At 40.7% G+C, this 12,921-nt stretch overlaps 1 protein-coding gene across 10 annotated transcripts in view; it reads right to left on the reverse strand.

Moving 5' to 3' along the window:
* Window positions 1–9,643, reverse strand: part of Prrg1 (proline rich and Gla domain 1) — a 112,349-nt gene extending 102,706 nt beyond the window's left edge. For 2 of the 10 annotated variants that reach the window (XM_006256963.4, XM_063280142.1), the window contains exon 1: window positions 9,495–9,639. The gene's annotated coding sequence lies outside the window, so the exon portion shown is untranslated. Of the gene's footprint in view, window positions 1–9,304 lie in introns of all 10 variants that reach the window. The other 8 variants (XM_063280141.1, XM_017602104.2, XM_006256965.5 and 5 more) reach the window with 7 other exon arrangements.
* Between the last annotated feature and the right edge of the window lie 3,278 nt (window positions 9,644–12,921).

Below are 12,921 nucleotides of genomic sequence, written 5' to 3' on the forward strand. Positions count from 1 at the left end.
ATAAAATGTGATTAGATAAAGCAGGATTCAGGATGGCAGTAGTAGCTGGCACCCACAGGGCCTCAGAGATACTCCTAGGAGCCCTAAAGACCCAAGGATGCTTCAAGGGGAGTCTCATGTGCAGAAGACAAGTCTTCAGAACGTACAGCGCCTCTGAACTAAAAAGAAAAGAAGCGGTAAAAGAAAAAGAAAAAGCAAGTCAGCTGGGTATGGTGGCACAGGCCTATTATTAATCCCAGCATTTGGCAGGCTGAGGTAGGAGGATCTCGGGGAGTTTGAAGGCCTGCTTAGTCTACACAGCAAGTTCCAGTACAGTTAAAGCTAAACAAAAAACAAAAAACAAAAAAACAAAAACCAAACCCTGCCTCAAAAAATACAAACAAACAAACAAACAGCCATGTTTTTATAGGAAGATATTTTTTTCTTTTGGAGACCAATGTACTTTACTGTCTTCACAATATACAAAACTCCTACCTGTGGTTCTCACAGCCAGACAATCCATCATTGAAAAATAAGCAAACATGTATATATTTGCAGAAGTATGGAAGGTACAAAAGCATAGCACTATGTCCAAACAAGTGGGTCACGGAGTGATTATAAGATAAATGGCAATGTTCTGCAGTTGTATCAGCATTGGAAATAATTAGAAACCTCACAAAACATTAGTTTCAGGGTCACACATGAGAAAGATGAATTAAAATAAATATAATAACCATATCAGTGCACTCACGGGTAGTACAAAGACAGAGGATAAAACATATTAACATTATTACACATGTTCACATTTGCACACCATGCTAAGAACATATCACCTGAGAAATCTCTCAGATACCAAATATTAAATAGGAGAAAAATGGGCAATAGATAAAGAGCCATATTTTAGCAGAGGAGACACTAACTAGTCATGCACTTAGGGAACATAGGGGTACCCAGGGGCTATATGAGTGACCAGCAGATGAGAGAGTGAAGAGGAATGAAAAACTTCTTCAATAAATCTTAAATTCAGAGTAGCCATATGTTGTTAGAACACAGGCCTGCCTCTTTAAGGTAATGGTCACCTTTTAAAGGCTAGATGCCGCAGCCTAGAGGGATCTGGACATACTTCCTTGTAGATCTTTCTCAGACACGGAGTTTGTACTGCCTACAAGAAGTGCAGGCACACATGGAGCAAAGACAGAGGGAACCGCCAACTAATGAATGGCCAGCCCAACTTAAGACCCATCCCATGAGCAAGAATCAATCCCAGACACTATTTTTATTTCATTTCTAAATATAAGAATGTGGTTATGCTATTCTAGTTTATTCTTTGCATAATGGTGAATTTTTAAAATAACTCCACATGCATCAAATGGAATCTATATCATTCTGTGTCCTACAGGAAATAAACTTGGATTTACTTTTAATTTGAAATATATTTATTTCTTTTTAATATTGCTTAATTAGTATCATTTTTAAATTTTATTTATTCACTTTTCAGCCCAATATCAGCCCCTCCTCCCTTCCCAGTATCCTCTCACATAAGTTCTCCCTCCATTCCACCTTCCTCTTCTCTTTTGAGAAGGGGAAGCAGCCTCCGCGTGTCAATGCCCCTCACTAACACACACACACACACACACACACACACACACACACACACACGTACACACCACCACCATGGCACATCAAGTTACTGCATGACTTGGCACATCCTCTCCCACTAAGGACAGACAGGGAGGTCCAATTAGGAGAAGGGATCCACAGGCAGATAGGCAGGCAACAGGCTCAGGGACAGCCCCTACACCAGATGTTGGGGGACCCACATGAAGAACAAGCTGTTCTTCTGTGCAGAGGGCCTAGGTATGGCCTGTGTTCACTCTTTGGTTGGTGATTCGGTCTCTGGAATCCCCCAAGGGTTCAGGTTAGTTGACTCTGTTGGTTTTCCTGCCGAGTCTCTGCCCTCTTTGAGTCCCTCAATCCTTCTCCCAACTCTTCTGTAGGATTTCCCAAACTTTAAAGATCATCTTAAAAATTGGTCTTATGGAAGTGGAAATAAAATGGTGGAGCAAAAGCCACACACAGCATGGGAGTGTCGTTCCAGCAGACAACAAAGCGTGCTTGTGCTGCTTGCCCTGGTATCCAGAAGAGATTCCGAGGTGGCACTGCCCACAGGCAGCAGGCATAAAGGGCAGGGAGGCATACAGTGGCCTAGAGCTCTGAAGGATCCTACCCCAGAACTGGATATACTACCCAGCCACAAGATCACCCTGACTCTGGAAAAGAACATGGTATCTGAAATGAGTCTCAGAGATAAGTCCAGTATTTACTAGAAAACTTGAACCAGACCAATGACTCATTGCAATAAGTATATGTAATGATGTTTGAGCAAAAATTAAATACTATGTGACATACAGTAGTTTGCAATGCCCCTTTAATAAGTGAACATACGATAGACATAGGAAAGATGGCAAAAATGGGCAGGTATGCAGAGAGGAAGAACTAGAGACACAGGAGAGGTGAGAGGTATGAGAGTGGAGCTGCAGCAAACAAGCATGTCGTTGCCAAGTAGGGTTGGCAGGTATAACAGCCTGGAGCTTGCACAGGCTCTGTTCATAAACATGCTATCTGGTCCCACGATCACCCTCGCTCTGAGCAGCAACAAGATATCTAAGATAAACTATAGTTCATTCTCTGTATTAAGTCTCCTTGAAAGATCTCCATGGTCTATGCTGCCACCAGAGGCTGTATTGATGTCTGAAGTCCATGCTGAAGCCAGGACTCATGTTGGTGGTCTGTAGTTCATGACGCCACCACAGGATGTGTTAATGCCTTGGTCCATGTCACCACTGGAAGCCATGTGGATATACACAGTATGTGCTGCCCATGTTTATGTCCAGTCTATACAGATGCCTGAGGCCATGTTGATATTTATGATTAGGCCTGTAACAAAAGGCTATGTTGATATCTGTGGTGTGTGATCTGTGCTGCCCGAGGACCAGTTGAGTTCTGCACTGCTATCAGAAACCATATGGAAGTCCATGATTCATGCTGCCACTGGCTGTTATAGGCAAGAAAACTTCTTTTACAGTGGCATTGGTAACTGTCGATTCATAATTGAGAATGAGAAACACTGAAGGCTTTTATACCAGCCTCGCTCCATCTACTACCAAGTACCAGTCCAGATAGGAAGTTATTGCAGACCTAAAAATGATGGACTGGATGTTACGTGTATGTTATATTTTATAAATTACAAAATGGTAATAGTTATGCTCAATTTATATTTGAGAGAAAAGGTTGGTTTTTGTTGTTGTTGTTGTTGTTGTTGTTGTTGTTGTTGTTGTTGGATAGCAAGGGTGAAATGCGGTAAGACTTTCCCCTAATAAAGAAGCATTATAAAAAAAAAATCATTGGGCGAGTAGGGGGTAATTCTAGGTCAGGAAAGAGAGGCAGGAGAAAGGAAAGGTCTTTTTGGACAGCAGGAGGCTTTTGGTTGAAGTGGTGGATCTGCAATGAGAGGATTTCTAACATAGAATAGTTTGTAAAATTAGGATGCTAGGTTCTGCACAGTGATTGTGCATTACCTGTTGATTCTAAACTAAGATTATGTGGTGGTTTCCTTCATGTGGCAATTCAACAACTGGTTTCCAGAGAAAGGTATCACAGCAGAACATGGTGGACAAGAGTGCATCCCAGCCAACCACAGGAATTTGGTAGCATGGGGTATGCATGGCAACACTCAGCCATGGGAACTTAGAGACAGGAGGAGTGTTTTCGGAACTCCAGAGAGACACAGCCAGTCTGGGTGAGACAGACTGAGGCCACAAGCCAGTGCCTAGCTAGTGATAGTGTGAGATGTTTTTTATATTTCACGATATACACATACAAAAGCAGAAATGAATATAGAAAGCTAGGCATGGTGCCTACATATCTTTAGTTCTAGCATTCAGGAGGCAGAAGCCAGTTTGATCTACAAACCAATTAAGAGGCCAGTCAGGACTTTATAATAAGACCCTGACTCAAATAAAATGAATATAGAGCTAATAAACATGGTTCAGTTGGTAGAGTGTTTGCTTAACATACATGAATCACTGAGTTCAAGTTGACTAATGATAAAAAGTCTGTTTACAGACTTCAAACCCACAGCAATTAACTTTAAATGCATTGTTAACCTAAAATGGACCATAGTGTTATGTGTGAAATATAAAACATTAAAACTCCTAGAAGATGACATAAAAGGAAATCTAGAAGACTTCAGGTATAATGATGATCTATAAAAAGAATGATTAATAAAATAGACTTCAGTAAAACAGAAAACTTAAACTGGCTAAAGTATCTGAAGAGATACCTCACTAAAGAAGAAACATAAGTGGAAAATAAACATGAAAAGATGTTCAACACGTGTTTTGGGGAAAGATCAATATAAAACAACAATAAATACCACTATACAATTATTAAAGTAGCCAAAATAGAGAACACTTATACTACCACATGTTGTCAAAAATTCAGAACAGGCTTATTTGCTATCAATGCAAAAATAGTACAGTTACTATGCATGCTGTCAGTTTCTAGCAAAACCAAACTTATTCTTAACATAGACTCCTGTACCCACACTACTTAGTATTTACTCAAAGGAACTGGACAGTTATGATGTGGGAAAAGTGGAGGGGGCATAGAATATTGATGATTACAATAATTTACTATTGCTAAAACCTAAAGATGACCAAATGTTCTCTTAGGAGGTAAATAGATATAGTCAGGTGAGGTGTCATTACCCAGCACTTAAGAGAAATAAGTTATCAAATCATGAAAAGAAGTGTAGGAAGTATAAATGATCATCACTAAATAAAGGAAAGGAATCTGAAAAAAAATGAAGCTACATATTATGATTCTAAGTACAGAGTGTTTTACACAAGGTGAAAGTATAGAAATAGTGGAAGGATAAAGAGTTACTAGAGATGAGGAAAAGTGAAGAACAGATTGAACAAAGAGAATCTGTAGGGCAATCAAACTATTCTGTATGACAATGGTGAGTTCAAGTCATTGTGAATTTGTCCAAACCTATAGAATGTTCAACCCAAAGAAAATGGCCTCTGTAAACAACACACCTTAGGTGATAATGATGTATCATGGTAGACTTATCAGTTGAAACAATGGTACAGGACACCCTAGTTCAGGAAACAGGTGTTCAAGAACAGGAGGCATACAAGAAGTTTATTTCCTACTTCATTTTCCTGTTAACCTAAAACTTCTCTAAAAAATAAAGCTTATTAATTAAAAAATGAATAACCTTTTAATTTATAGTAATTTGATTCATTCCTAGAGTTTCCTACTCAGAAATACCTAGAAATTCTACCTTGACATTAAACAGGAATCTCAAATCAAACAGATTCATTGGGAAACAGTATCCAGAACTTAGTGAAACACTTAGAGAATACTGTCAGTTTCATTCATCTCTGCCTTTAAAGTTATATTTTAATTCATTATTTTCTCTTCTGCCCATGCCCTTAGTTCCACTGGCTTTGGTTCTTTGCTGTAGTATGATATTCTATTAATTAATTATAATTTCAAGCATTACACCTTCAGTCACTCCTGTGCTCTAACAGGTTTTGTTTAACTCTCTCTGATGCATTTCCATTTTATATAGCTGTCAAACTGCAATGTCTCTCATAACTTCTTTCACCAACAGTTTACAGAAAGAAAGTAGTTTATTTTCATTGGTTCCCTACCCTGACTACCATCCTTTTAAGTATTTCTTAAACAAAGTTATCATAGTTAGGGTTTCTATTGCTGCAATCAAACACCATGAGCAAAAAGCAAGTTGGGACAGAAAGGGTTTATTCCTCTTCGAAGTCCACATTGCTGTTCATCACCAAAGGAAGTCAGGACCGTAAGTTAAACAGGGCAGGAACCTGGAGGCAGGGACTAATGCAAAGGTCATGAAGGATGCTGCTTACTGGATTGCTTCCTCTGGCTTTTTCAGCCATAAACTAAAACAAGTGAAAGCCCCTTGGTTATTAAATATAAGTATCTTCCCTTAGTTGTGTCCTTTCCACCCATAGATGATATGACAACCCCAGACAAGCACTCTGCTGTTTATCTACAGAAACAAGCGGGGGAAAAATTGTATGAATATAGAACATCTGGATGAGAAAATAAAATTAAAGGATAAAGGTATAAAATAATCAAAATAACTTGGCTTCATTTTTTTTCAAAAACTATGCATACAAGTCAGAAAATACGTAGAAATTTTAAATAAAAATAATCATGGAGTGCATTTCAAATTTTATTAATAGGTATCAAACACAAAAAAGTATCAAACGCTAACATGAAGTATTGTTTTTGACAGGATGATTATTTGAAAAGACACGGGAAAAACAATTTTACATTTTACTGGGCAGGGGAGAAGTAAGGGGAGAAAAACCGGGGTTACTAATGGTTAATACAGTTCTTTGCTTTGCAGGCATCAAATCTGTATCAGTCAAGCTGTCAAATCCTGACTCATTTTTAAACAGAGAATATACTCATTATTTTATAAAGCTAGTACTTGCTTAGGATACTCTTTGCAATGGATAAATCATTCAGAAGATGAAAGTTGGGAACAGGACTGTTGAGATTGAGTGGATCGGGCAAGTTAATTCCCTGATATAAGCAGAGGTACCTGGAAAGCCAGTGATGTATGGGAATTAAGAGATATGTCAAAGATAAGATAGCACAAATCATCAGACCAAGATAATTAAGGATAAGAAAGGACCCATTAGTCAAAGGCTCAAACCACCTTAAGACTTAGGAGTACAACATAAAATACATTGCAATTTTCTTTAATTGTGTTAACCTTTAGTAAATAGTATCAGGTAAGCTGTATTCATTTTTAGTATTTCCTAAAGTCAAGCAGCACCTTATTCATGTCTCTCTGCAAATGACAAGCTTTGGTGTCTTTTATGATTCCAATTTCCTCTTTTATCTACAAAGTTTTACACCTTGTTTATTAGCATAAACTATCGCTAACACCTGAGAACATATCTATGTTCTCGATACTTATCCTTATTCAAGAAATGCTCGTTAAACATTAAAAGACAAGAATTTCTTCTATTATTTAATGAACTCTGTATAGCATGACTTATCTTTCTAATAGCATTTAATAACATGCAACTATAAGTTTATTGGGCACTTAACATATACAATGCAGCCCTAGTATTTGGGTAACAAGAGAGAAAATGAGGGTAGTGTTATCAGATAAATAGTTAAACGATGATTATTTTTGAGGAAGTTGGAAATTTTTTTGCAATAAGTTCACAAGGCTGAATCTGGAAGTAGGAATAGTTCACTGAGCTCCTGGAAAAAAGAAATAGGCATCCTAATATCCCTCTCCTAAGTTGGATAATATTATCAACAAATCCTTTGAATAATTGGAGAAAAGATTAAATAACAAGAAAAAAAGAAGAAATTCAGCTTAATCATACTTCAGATCTGAGAGTATATGTTTAAAGATTTATTTATTTATTTTGTATATGAGTACACTGTAGCTGTCTTCAGACACACCAGAGGGGGACATCAGATCCCATTACGGATGGTTGTGAGCCACCATGTGGTTGCTGGGAATTGAACTCAGGACCTCTGGAAGAGCAGTCGGTGCTCTTAACCACTGAGCCATCTCTCCAGCCCGAGAGTATATGTTTATAAAACATTATTTCCAGTCAAGGAAAATAGGTGAAGGAGGAGGAAGTTCAGTTTACTATGATGTATTAAGTTAAAACAAATGAAATAAAACATAAACATCTGTGCTTGGCACCACATGTATCACTTTTCATAAAAGTTCGTAAATTTTTAACATGAAAGTCGATGGGGCTTTATCCAGTGTCACAATACTTTCCCTAATGTTTTATATTAACTTCATTTTTAAAGTTTCTAAAGTGGATCAGCCTACGTATCTGGCAGCACCATACCCCTAAGAACTCATTGAAACAATGAACAAAACTGTAGCTAAAATCACTGACTTGGACACCTCCACATTTTCCCAAGTCTGGCCATATACTGTGACTATCAAAAGGGATTCATCTAGCTCTACTTAGCCATTCCAAGTGTTCTCCCTTTCATTAAGAGTCACTTATTTCTTCTGAAATTCCCTTAGTTTTTGTTTTTCTTTTGTTGGAACTCTGAAAAACTTATATAAATAACAGTCTCTCTCTCTCTCTCTCTCTCTCTCTCTCTCTCACACACACACACACACACACACACACACACACACACACACACACACACACGCACGCACGAGTGGAGGGGAGAAGGAGGAAGGGAGAGGAAGGAGAGACAGAGACAGAGAGGAAGAGAGAGGGAGGGAGAGGGGGAGAGGGAGAGGGAGAGAAGGAGAGAGGGAGAGGGGCAGAGAGAGAGGAGGGATGGATGGGGGAGAGGGAGAGGAGAAGTCGAAAGGGGGAGACGGGGAGAGAGGGAGAGGGCAGAGGGGGAGAAGGGCAGACAGAGAGAGGGGGAGGGGGGAGGGGGAGGGGGAGGGGGAGGGAGGGAGGGAGGGGGAGAGAGAGAGAGAGAGAGAGAGAGAGAGAGAGAGAGAGAGAGAGAGAGAATGAGAGAACGAACTTGAGCACTGCACCCAGAGCAAGTACAAACAATAATATCCAGTCACATTCCTATGGGGAATTTTCTTAATCCCAAAATCAACAGACAAGGAAAAAGAAAAAAGCCTCTGCAAAAGTTGCTAGGTCTTTCCGGAAATTCCCCCAACTCCAGGCCCTTCGAAATTCCCCACCCCCTAGGGCGGCAACATGGACTTCTGAATAGAGCGGGTCAACTCACGTGTGCGCGCAGGGGCGAGCGTGTGCGCACACACACACACACACACACACACACACACACACACACACACACACAAACGTGCGCGCACGTGCGCGCACGCGCGTGCCCCCCCTCCCCCGTTGCCACCCTCCACAGCCTACAAAACAGTTATAGCCTTTGTTAAAAAAAATGTTCAGCCACAATGTCTCAGAAGAGGGACACACTCCCGGAGTGGGGAAGGAAAGTCCTAGGAACGCCACACCCTCTATTGCAACAGCCCGGACCAACAACCCACCTCCCCCAAATCCTCTCTCCAGAAACAGGAAACATTTCTGCCAACTCGGTACCCCGGGGAAAGCAGCAAGAGGGAAAAGAGTAAGCTGGGACACTGCTCGTGGGCACCAAGTAGTGGGACTCAACTTGAAGCTGGGCCCCCTTCCAGGGTCCTCAGGCGAACCCTCCTGGCCTGGCCAAGTTCAAGAGCTGACTTCCACCTTCTACATGCCTTTTTTCTTCCAACTCAGCCGCTCCTACACACCTTGAAGTCTCCTGCCACCGCTCACTCCTCTCCCCATGCGACTGGAGCCTGGCAAACTCGGGCAGCCCCTCCACTGAAACAGCTGCACGAGTTTCCCCTAACAGGATCAAAGTCTTCCATACACACCCGAGTCCCTTTCCGGTTGCAACCACGTTCTCTTTGAGGAATCCCGCAGGGCTACCACACTTACCGTTAGCCCTGCTCCGCTACTTCTCGCAAGCAGAGCTGCAAGCCGCGCCTGCGCGCTCCCGCAACTGCCGAGCCAGGAGCTGAGGGGGAGCCAACAGCCAGCTGCCGCCTCAGCAAAGGGCACTAGGAAGCTGTGGGACCCACTCCAGGAGGGTTAAAAAAAGGGAGGGGCCAAGAGGGGGTGGGAAGCAAGGGGCGTGGCCAGGCGGGGTGGGAAGGGAAGAGTAGAAGTTCCACCCCTGCATGCTAGGCCATTGAGCTGGAGCCCAACTAGAAAAGCTGCCTTTATCCCATCTCTGCGTCCCCATACCACCCAGGAGCAAACCTTGCTTGGAACAGAAACAAACAGTTGTCTGTTGTAGGAGCAGCTGGTCTCCGGACTCACCACTCCATTGCATCTTTTCTTTTATTAATACATATTCCACATTTTCCTCAGCCCTCTTTGAGTGGAATGGAAATTTCTCATCTACAGACCTTCTGAGAATACACACACACACACACACACACACACACACACACACATTCACACACACACACACACACACACACACACATTCACACACACACACACACACACACACACATTCACACACACACACACACACACACATCTCCAGCCCAGGACTGGTGACTACTTTTGAGTATGGTTACAGCTCAGGGAATTGTCCTTTCCCTGGAAACAAATTAGCAATATTGGTTCTGAACAACTTTGGAGGCCAACAACCTGCATTCTCTTCAAAATGGATTGGGGGTGGGAGGATAGGCTCTTTATTTGAGGCCCTTGTTGTTTTTAATAGTTCGTTTTTATACTTAGCCCAGATTAGCATCTACTTCATGAAGATCCTGCCTCAGCCTCCCAAAGTGCTGGTATTTCTGGTGTTTGCCACAGTTCCTTGCTCTGAATAATTAATTAGCTTGGCAAAATTCATCCAAATGCCTTGGGAAAGGAAAAAACAAGGTGTCAAGTAAAGCCTATTTTTAAAGTCTTTGTTTGGTGTTTCTTTTACACTTTGAACATTAAAGGGCTTCTAAAGGTTCCTCTTAGATATAGCATCTAAGGCTATGTTGTTGGGTACACTTTCTTCTGATGTTTACCAATTCAAGAAGTTGAAAGTTAAGTTCTGAGCTTTTCTGTTTTGGCTTTGGTCGGCTGTGGCATGGCATCTAATGCTTTCAGATCAGCTATTAAAATAAACACACCTCAGTGAACTCAAAGTGAAGAGGGTGTGGCCTTGAAGTTATTTGTTCCAAGCTAATTTCCCTATACTCACCTCTCTCTCTCTCTGTCTCTCTGTCTCTCTCTCTGTCTCTCTCTCTGTCTCTCTCTCTGTCTCTCTCTCTCTCTCTCTCTCTCTCTCTCTCTCTCTCTCTCTCTTCCTTCCTTTCTTTCTTTAACTTTATTCATGATATAATTACTGCCACACTAGTCTGCCCTTCCCAATAAGTACTTCAGTTGTGGTTGGAACTTTATTTATTTATTTAGGGATTTTTTTGAGACAGGATTTCTTGGTGTAACCTTGCCTGTCCTAGGCCAGACTACCTTCAAACTTCGTAATCAACCTGCTTCTACTCCTCAAGTGCTAGGATTAAAGGCTTGTGCCACCACCACCTGGCATGACTAGAATATTTTATGGGGCAGTCTGATCATTGTTACCAAAGATCTAAATATACTGAAAATTTTCCCATTAGCTTTGTGGTTCTTCCATCTGTGTATTTTACAAGGTAGACTTTCTTGAGTTCACTTCAACTTTGCATTTGAAAAATAAGCTTAGGGAAATTGTAGGAAGTACTTTTTGCTGAAAGGTATGCTGGCAGGTTTTGCAAAAATGAATCTTTAAGTGACTGAAAATGTAACTTTATCCTATACATTTCATTAGTAAAGCATTCCCTGTAAAGAAGGTGCTTTAAAAATACAGTGGGTCAATAAAGTTGATTTTTACACCTCTAATAGAGGAAGATTTGTGGGGGATTTTGCTTTTAATTTGATTACTGGTTCTTTCTTTTCTTTTTTTTTTTTTACTTAATGTATCAGGTTATTTTTGTAGAAGTAAAAAAAAAATACTACATTGAAATAGCTTAAACTAAATGACAAAATTATGCTGTAACACAAACTGTGAAAGGGTAGGTTTGTTGTTAGCCTTGGGAATAAATGAAACCAGAAAGTAGAATGTTTGAAATTCCATCTCAGGCTGTCAATCTTTCTTCTCTCAGGCAGGGTCACTCCTTTAGAACCTTCCAAAGTCACCTACTACAGGCTTGGAATCACAGCCTCTGAACAATACTGGGTTCAAGCCTCTCAAATCCGGTCAGGAAAAAAAAAAAGTCTCTCCCCCTAGTTCCCTTAGTTCAATTTTTTTAAAGCCTTTTTAATGCTTCTGGACAGAAAATGTATAGATAATATGTTAATGAGACTCCTATACACACCCAACCACATGATTTTTCGAAAAGTAAAAAAAAAATTCTAAAAGAAAATTTAAGATAGGAAGAAATGTTTTCAGACTTGTTCTGACCCTCGGGTCTCAAGAACAACAAAGCACTGGGTTTTGTTTGGGAGTATTTTGTTTTGTTTTTAAATTTTTAAATTTTATGTGTGTGATATTTCATTTTCATGACTGTCTATGCATCCCATGCATGCAGTGTTCATTGAGTCCATAAGAGAGCTCCAGATTGCCTGGAACTGGAAGGACAGACAGTTGTGAGCAGCTGTATGGGTGCTGGGAATAGAACCCAGGTCAGAAGAGCATTCAGTGTTCATAACCACTGAGCCCTCTCTAGCCTCCAGATGTTGTTTACAGAAGAAGTGAAAAGGACAAGACAAACAAAAACAAGCAAGTTGGACACTGGCCTGGAGAGATGGCTCACAAATTATAAATGCTGCTCTTGCAGAAGAGCCAGGTTCAATTCTCTGATCTTGCACAGTGGCTCACAACTGCCTATAATTCCAGAGCCAGGGCATCTGACACTCTCTTCTGGCCTTCTTTGGTACCAGGCACACACATGGTGCACCTACATATATACAGACACTCACACATACACATAAAATATAAAAATCTGTTTTGAAAAAGAAGATATACACAATACAATATCTGTATTTAAGGACTAGAGAGTCTGAATATTTTCTCTCTGTTTCTGTGTATTTGTCTCTCTGGGTATGTCTCTGTCTCTGTCTCTCAGTCTTTCTTTCTCTCTTAATAATGTGTGTATTTATTGTCTGTGGCTACTGTAACAAGCCATACTACAAACTTATTGGAGTTGAAAAGGTGGATTAGGAGCTAAGAGCACTTTCTGTTCTTGCAGAAGTCCTAGGTTTAGTTTGGAACAACCTTCAAAAGGAGTTTCACAACTGCCTGTAACTCCAACCACAGGGGATCTGGTACCCTCTGACTCCTTTGGGCTCCTGCCCACAAATTAAACTCACATAGGCACAC

This window comes from Rattus norvegicus, chromosome X (assembly GCF_036323735.1).
Source record: "Rattus norvegicus strain BN/NHsdMcwi chromosome X, GRCr8, whole genome shotgun sequence".
Lineage (NCBI taxonomy): Eukaryota > Metazoa > Chordata > Mammalia > Rodentia > Muridae > Rattus > Rattus norvegicus.